This window comes from Chamaea fasciata, unplaced genomic scaffold (genome assembly GCF_029207755.1).
Source record: "Chamaea fasciata isolate MVZ Bird 193981 ecotype frontalis unplaced genomic scaffold, bChaFas1.0.hap1 SCAF_3, whole genome shotgun sequence".
NCBI classification, from domain to species: domain Eukaryota; kingdom Metazoa; phylum Chordata; class Aves; order Passeriformes; family Sylviidae; genus Chamaea; species Chamaea fasciata.
This window is the reverse complement of record NW_027094088.1, coordinates 16,494,472-16,501,976: the sequence shown is the minus strand read 5'-3', so window position 1 is coordinate 16,501,976 and position 7,505 is coordinate 16,494,472. Positions and strand designations below refer to the sequence as shown.

Sequence of the window (7,505 nt, the reverse complement as noted above, 5' to 3'; positions counted from 1 at the left end):
CCCGCCCCGCACGCGCCGCAGCCCCGCCCGAGCCCGCCGCCCATTGGCGGAGGCGCGGGGCGCACGGGCTCCGCCAATGGGAGCGCGGCGGGGGCGGGGCGCGCGGCCGGGCCGCGGCCGGGGGCGGCGGCGGTAAACAGGCGTGCGGGCCCGGGCCGCGGCCGCCGAGCGGAGCTGAGCAGAGCGGGGCGGAGTGCAGCCGAGCCGGTGGCCGCTGGGCTGTGCCGGGCCAGGGTATGGGAAGTGACCGCGGCGGCGGGGAGGACGGGCCGGGCTGGGCTGGCGGCGGGGTGGGGGTAGCGGAGCACCCGGTAGTGGTGGTGCCCCCGGCTGTGGTAGTGCCCGGCAGTGGGAGTTGGTCCGTTGCGGTTCGGGGGAGCGGTGCGAGAAGGGACCGCGGGTGATGGCGGTGCTGCCGCGGGGAGCACGGCCGTGCCCGGCGCGGCGCCTCGGGCCGGGGCTCGCTCGCCCGGGGCGCATCCCATGGCGGGGGGACGTGTGCGGGGTCCGGCGGTCGATGGCGGCCGCGGGGCAGCGGAGCTGCGGCCGGGCAGGAGGCGCCCGGGGCTGCGGCCTTGCCGTGCCCTTGGCCGCCTCCCGCCGGGGTGAGAGCGGGGCCGGCCGGGTCCCGCCTCCTGCCCGTGGGGAGCCCCGCGCTCGGCAGCGCCGGGCTGGGAGCGGGGCCGGCGCCTCAGCGCACCCGGGCAGGTGAGCGGCTGAGCGGGGAGTGCCGCCGAAGGGTGATCGGGGAAAAGGGTGGAATCCGCCGTTCCGCCTTGCCCAAGGACACGACGGGAATCTGGTGCTGTGCTGCTTTCCAGGCTGCTGCGGCTTGGAGCCTCGCTCCTCTCTGTCGCTGCGACCGATCCGCGCGTCTGGTTGGAGATGGATGTGCGATAAAGCTCTTGGCTGTTTCTAAAGTTTTGCTTGTAGCTGAAATAGTAAAAAAAAAAAACCCCGACTGTGAGCCCCCTGCCTCTGATAAAGTGCCTGAGGAAATAATCTTTCATTTTATAGATAAACAGTCTTGTGAAGTCATTGCAACAATGTGAACAGGAGCTGATGGGAAGATACTTAGTTTTAAACGGACCTCGAACAAGCTACGTATAAATAATTGCAAATATGAAAGTTTGGTTTGTATAATGTTGTTTTCGTGTTTACTGACCACTTTGATTTCTGCAGGACTGTATCATAAGAAATAACACTATTTCTGATAGCCCAACAAGGTTACGTTCCACCTAGCAGGAATGTAGGTCGGGAGATTCTCTGTATTCACCTCCATGCAATGAAAATCCAAACTTTGTGGTCAGTTTTATGAAAGGAAATTAAAGCTTTTCTTTTGATAACTGAAAGTATCATTTTCCTAAAAAGAATTAACCTAACAGTTTCTGTTGTTTTGTTTTTTTTTTTCTAAGTTGCTTGTCTTTAAATTAGGTTGTTTTACTAGACTAGAGAATATGCAGAATAAATCTCAGCATTGGGTGCAGAAGGATGGTGGCCAAAGTCAATAGTAGCTCAATAAAAGAGTTTAGAAGGGCTTAAGAAGTTGTTCTTTATACAGACTGAATGCAGATTGGTGTCTAATATCGGTAGTTTTGCATTTCTCTGTCACGGGATAAGAACATTCATATGTTATCAGAGGGAGTTTTGCTGTAGTTCACAGGAGCTGCAGCTAGCAAGAGCAAGCAAGAACCTTCCAGCTCTTAGACCAGGTGAGTTTTGTATTTTTTTTTTTTTTACTTTTTGTATTCTCTAGATTTTTTTTTCATTGCTGTTAATTAGCAGTGACCTTGGTAACCTTTAATTAGATATGCTTAGAATAAACAGTTTTATATTGTCCAGTCTTACTCGAGCTGGGGAAAAAAAATGTGTAACCTGCTGTGCTTTGACAGTGTCTCCCTTTTAATAGTGAAGTAGTGAGATCAGTAGAGGAAAAGGCCAGATGTGGAGAACTGCCTCACACCTTTACTGTCCGAGTGCCGGTCACCTTGTTTCATTCCTGCCAAGGGGAATTCTGTGTAGTGCAGCTCTGGTTAATTCATTTGTGGTAGTTAACGCAAGTTAATAATAGCTCAGTGCATCCTTGCAGCAAGAACAGAACTTGTTTTGGCTTCTAGTCTTCCAGTAGTCCTTTTAAAGGCAAGTAGTGGTCTGTTGTTTCACACTCCGTTGTTTGTCAGGCTGTATTATTTTTCTGGAAACTGAGAAGGAACAAGGGACAGGAGCTGAATTCCCGCTGCTTATTTTTTTTTGATGTTAAAAGTTGTTGATTGCTTATAGAGTTAGGATTTTTTAAGTACAAGTTGGTGGAGTTTTTCTGTCTGCATATGTTTTTTCTTCGTTGTTTTAACCAGAGTGGAAGGGATGGCATTTGTCTCATGGCCTGTCATCTTGTGTCAGTATGTATTGTTTAAATTGTTTGATCCAGGTGGCTTGCCAAATACATCTCAGGATTTAGCTTGGTGCATGAATAAGCATTTCTCTTTTTCCTTAAATCTGTGCTGCTGGGTTAACAGTCCAACCTAGGAGGGAGGTAATGAGTCTGAAGCAGTATTTAGGAATCACATCTCCAGTTGAGGTGTAGGTCTTCCTGTCTTGTCTTCTCCCTCTAAAACCGCTGAAGAAAGAAGCCTCGAAGAGGAGGCTTTTTACCTTGAGGAGCTGTATATTCTCGAACAGAGCAGCTTTAGGAGAAGAGTAGCTTCTCTTCCAGCTTGTTTTATTAAAGTGCTGCCTTGTGCTACGAGTGTCTGCTTTCCTTCAGGACCTGAAGAGAAAAATGAGTTATTTGCATGTGGAGCTAAAATGCAAGCTGGCAGTGAAGCACAGTAGTTTGAGGGCGTGGATTCAATCACTGTCTGCTTTCTCACCCAGCAGTGAAAGCTCGTTTTATAGGCACATTCCTATCTTCACATTCAATTTTTTATCTTTAGCTTCTCAGTTTTTTAGAAGTCACTTTTGTTCCTCTCACCTCCCCTTCCCCCATATAGTAGATGGCAAAATTAAATCAATCTGATCTGGTGACAAAGACCCAAGAAATAACAGGATACATGAGTTTTGCCCTTTCGCTGCGTTTTTGCACTTTATTTTAATGGCATTTCAATGGCTTTCATGTTTTGTCAGTCAGTAGAGGTGTAGAGCTAAATAAAATGTGTTCAATTCCCAGCTGTCCAGTCTCTGAAATGTTCTGTGTGCTTCTCACAGCATAGAAGATGACATTACTTGCTCTGAAAAGCTTAGCTGTTAGTCTGTGGTGCTGGCTTTTAGAAACTTTACAAGTTTATATGTCTATTTATACAAGTCTGCATGCATATCCACAGTTTAAAAGCAGGTGTTTTTTTCTGGAAGCTGCTTAAGACTTTGTCTTTTTGTTAAAGACTTGTGTAGATTCTTTGTGTGGAGACACCGGGAAAGATGATCTGCTTGTGGTCTGTATGGCCCTAGAGCTGTTTTATGTGCAGGTGATAACTTCCACATACAAAGTTCTCCTACTGTGTTTGTTTTGCCCCTGTAGTTCATCCTGGTTTTCGGTGTAGATTAGATCTTTATGTGGCCCCTTTCATTGCTATTTGTGCCTTCCTTTTAACCAGTTGCATGCCTTGGTTTTTTCCTGGGTCTGCTGAACAAGTGCACTATAAAAGGGCTTGGGGCATTGTTCTGAAATGTCACAGCTCTCCCGCTGTCTGGATTGTGCCATTTGGAAGGATTAAATCCTCATCGTAATTTCATATGCTCAAAGTGCTCATCAACAGAGTAGTTGGGATTAGGGAAGAGATGGAAGGGAGAACGACTGGGCAGTAAACTGCAAGTGGATTTTTCTTTTAGAGAACCCTTCTGGAATCAGTAAGCCTACAATTTTACATTGCATAGCAAAGCTTTGTGGAGCATGACCTTTCAGAATGATACCTGGGAGTTCTGGGATTTTTCAAAGGCAACTGTATAAACTGCAAAAAGCTTTGGTTTTTCTAGTTTGGAAAGGCAATGTATTTATATTATGCAGAATGTGATTTCATAAGGTCTATACATAGAGAGCATAAACAATTGTAGATTACAGATTCTGTATCAGGGTGAGAGCTTGCAGGTTAGGCTTAGCTGTAGGAGAAATATAGAGCTCATCACTCTCCTTCACCCTGGTGTCAAAAGTACCTATGTGTGGGGAGCAGGAGCTGACAGAAATAACTGTGGCAGAGCTTCCATGCAGGAGCTGTAGGTTCTGATGCCCATGTTCCCCTGCAGCACAGAGATCAGTTTATATCTTCTTGAGGTAGTCTTTTTTTTGCCTATGGTCCTCTTCTTGCAGGGAGGATTTGGCACAGCCAGAAAAATGAAAGCTCCCACAGCCAGGGCATTGGTATGTCAGGGGGCTATGAATAGATTAGGATGTGTTGTAAGTTGCTAAATTGGAACCTAACCCTAGCTTCCAGGGCAAGGTTGGAAGCCCTGAGGTCCATACAGACACGAATGCCTGCAGGATCAATAGTGGGGTCAGTGGCTGTGGTGTTTGCCTGCTGCTCACAGTGGTGTCAGAGGGATTGCTCTCAGCACAGGGGGTGTGTTTGCCATGCAGAGAGACTTGTGGGGGTACCACTCACAGACTTGGTAACAGCAGCTCGGGGTGTGTGTGGTGTGCAAGGGCCTGTCCTGGTGTACACAAAGGGTGATAAGCAAAATACCTTCTTACACCTGAGGGAGAACAGGTGCACAGCACAGTTACAGGTTGTGTCTAGTTCTTAGGTTCTGACTAGAAGCCACTGCTGGTGTGGCATTTAATGGTGATTGTTGGCAATATATTGTTTAGGTGGTCAGCAAACCAGCTCTAAATCCTTGTTTGTCTTTGTTCTATAGAGGTGGGTGTTTAGAGGACTCTAAGGGATAGGCTATGTGCTGTTAGGATCAGTGTACTATGGAGAGCATTGGGATTCTGTTCCTGACCCCATGCCTGACAAGCAGTGTAAGTTTGGGCAGATCACCTGTTCTCTTTCCTCTAAAGTAGACAACTGTGATATCAGTCCCCTTTCCTGAGCTTTTTGAGAGTTATAAGTGAAGAGAGGGGTGTGTGTTTAAATGCAAGAGGAAGAGCGGCTATTGTTCTCAAGACTTTTGCTTTAAGTAGTGTTGTATTTGAGTCTAAAAGATTCTGCACTTGTTTATGAGGCATAGCACTTGATTGGTTTCTATTTCCTAAACTGGACTTGATGTGCTTTTGGAAAGTCAAAACTTCCAATAAAAACAATTGTAGCATAACAGTGTATGTAAAAAAAAAAATAGCTGCAAGTTGATAACCTCTTTCATTTATACTTTCTATTCTAGTTCAGAGTACAAGACCAGTGGGGAGATCTGTTGATTCCTGTGCAGAGCTCTGCATCAGAGGGAGCTGAACTTTGGTGGTCTCATCTGCTCTAACTGCTGAAGTGACTGAGAGGATAGAGCTGCTCTGCAGACTTGGGGAAGGTGTTTGTAGTCTTCAGATTTTCTTTGAAGCTCAGTGTTTGGGTTTGATCAGTGAAGAGCTTTAGTGTAACCTTTTTCTAAATACTTCTAGGTAGAGTTATTCCATATGGATGTGGGGGATTTGTCTTCTCAAGTAATGCTGTATGTTACCATTGATGGGGTCACTTGGCACAGTGAACTGTGCTTTCGTGTAAACTTGCCATAAACCTAAATAAAGGTTCATCTTGTAGTCGTTCTGTTGCTTAAGTACATGCTTCAAATATTGTATCTGCCAGAATCTCATATTAATGTGTGCTTGGAGGTCATGTGCCATTTTGATTTTAATATACTGTTGTCATTGTTGCTGAGTGAATGATCTACATGCATGGGAAGTGACATTAATCGAGATTTTATCAGAATCATTCAGTGATTAAAGTTACACTTAAGGCTTTTGAGCTATGCAGAGGATGCAGTGCACTTATAAGTACAGACCACTGTGTAAACAGGACAGAAAACTTTTTTTTTTTTCTTGTCCTCTTATTGTTTCTCCCTTTCCTTTTGGTAACAGAGGTAATCCAAGATTGTGGTTTGGGTATAAATACAACTCCAGATTGAATCCATCCCCATGGCCCAAAACTTTTTGCAAATGAGAGAAATGGATTTTTTTTTTTGGGCCCCCAACTGCAAAGACTTAATTCTTAGGTGCAGATAGAGATCACATTCTTGGGGAAAAGTGAAGGAGCAGTAACCTTAAAATGACAGGAGCTGAGCTGGATCTACCTCAGTGTCACAGTGTGTGCCCAGGACAGGATTTATTAGTCTACTGGGTCAAGGCATATCAAAAGTGACCTGTAATGAGGCCTGCACTCTCTTAATTGTGGTAAATCTTAATCATGGCTAAATTATTTCTAGGTCTGTGTAGATTATTTCCATCTGTGGGTAGAAGCATACTGTGTTAATTCCAGGCATGTGGGCTATGACTCTGCTGTTGCATGTCCCCAGACATTGTGCAGAAAGAAGAAAACAGGACTGGTGGTCCAGAGCATTCACTTTGCACGGATGTATCTGTGCCTAAAATAAAGCAGGCTGTGCTTACTTTTAAAGTGTCCAAGCATTCTTTTCACTCTTATGTGTGTCAAGCCATTTATGGGGGAAAATTGGGTTTTCAACTAGCTGTCATTTGCCAAAACTGAGTGCTAAGCCTTCTGAATTTTGGTGGAAAGAGGCATTTGTCTGCCAAGCAGCCCATTTTTATCTGTGTGTGTACTGGTATTGTAGTGATTAGAGAGCAAACCAGTTCCGCCTGCCCTTCAAAGGTGTTTGTTTTAAATGGCATTGGCAAACTGCTTTGTGCAAGGGTGGTTGTAAAGCAGCTTTCAGAGACTTGATGAATTCAGCTTAAGGGGGCTTGAGTGCAAGCCACGGGGCAGGATCAAATAGGGGATCCTTACCTCTGTTATAGGTCACATCTTTAAAGACATTTCTTTTGAAGCTGCAATGTATAGGAGTTATGGAGAAGGGAAGAATGAAGGATAAGCAAAGTGGTTTTTAGTTTGATTTAAAGGATGATGGCAACTTCTTCATTTGAAAAAGCGGGGTTTGTGCCCTGCATGGTTAAAATTTGGGTCAGCTGCAACCCAAGGAATCCAGCTAATAAAATACATCTAGGCAGGGACCTGGCAATCTGGTCTCAAAGGAGCTGGTGGGGAGGTGTGTGATGGAACTGAAAAAGGCCATGAATGAAAGGATCACATGAAAGGGTTGGTATGGCAACAAACATGAAAAGAAATGGAAAAAAATCTGTAAAAGAACAGTTACAGAGCGGCTTAATGAATAATAGTTATATTGAACTTAGTCTACTGTTGGTTCATGGCCAACAATGTCCTGAGTATCTGGCCTTCTGCATCTTGTTTGTGGTGTTTATTATTTTTCTTCCAGTATACTCTTGCCACACTTGCTCTGATGGTGTGGGTGGTTAAAACAGTGAAGCCAGAGTTTTAGTCCTTGTTTAGATACAACTAAGATAAGTGATTGTAATAAAGGATAAGGGAGGGAGGGAGGATGTAGAGGCTGTT

At 45.3% G+C, this 7,505-nt stretch overlaps 1 protein-coding gene across 2 annotated transcripts in view; it reads left to right on the top strand.

The window, feature by feature from the left end:
* Positions 1-128: 128 nt before the first annotated feature.
* COQ8A (coenzyme Q8A) overlaps positions 129-7,505 on the top strand; it is a 41,712-nt gene continuing 34,335 nt past the window's right edge. For both annotated transcript variants that reach the window (XM_066178147.1, XM_066178146.1), the window contains exon 1: positions 129-234. The gene's annotated coding sequence lies outside the window, so the exon portion shown is untranslated. The remainder of the gene's footprint in view (positions 235-7,505) is intronic.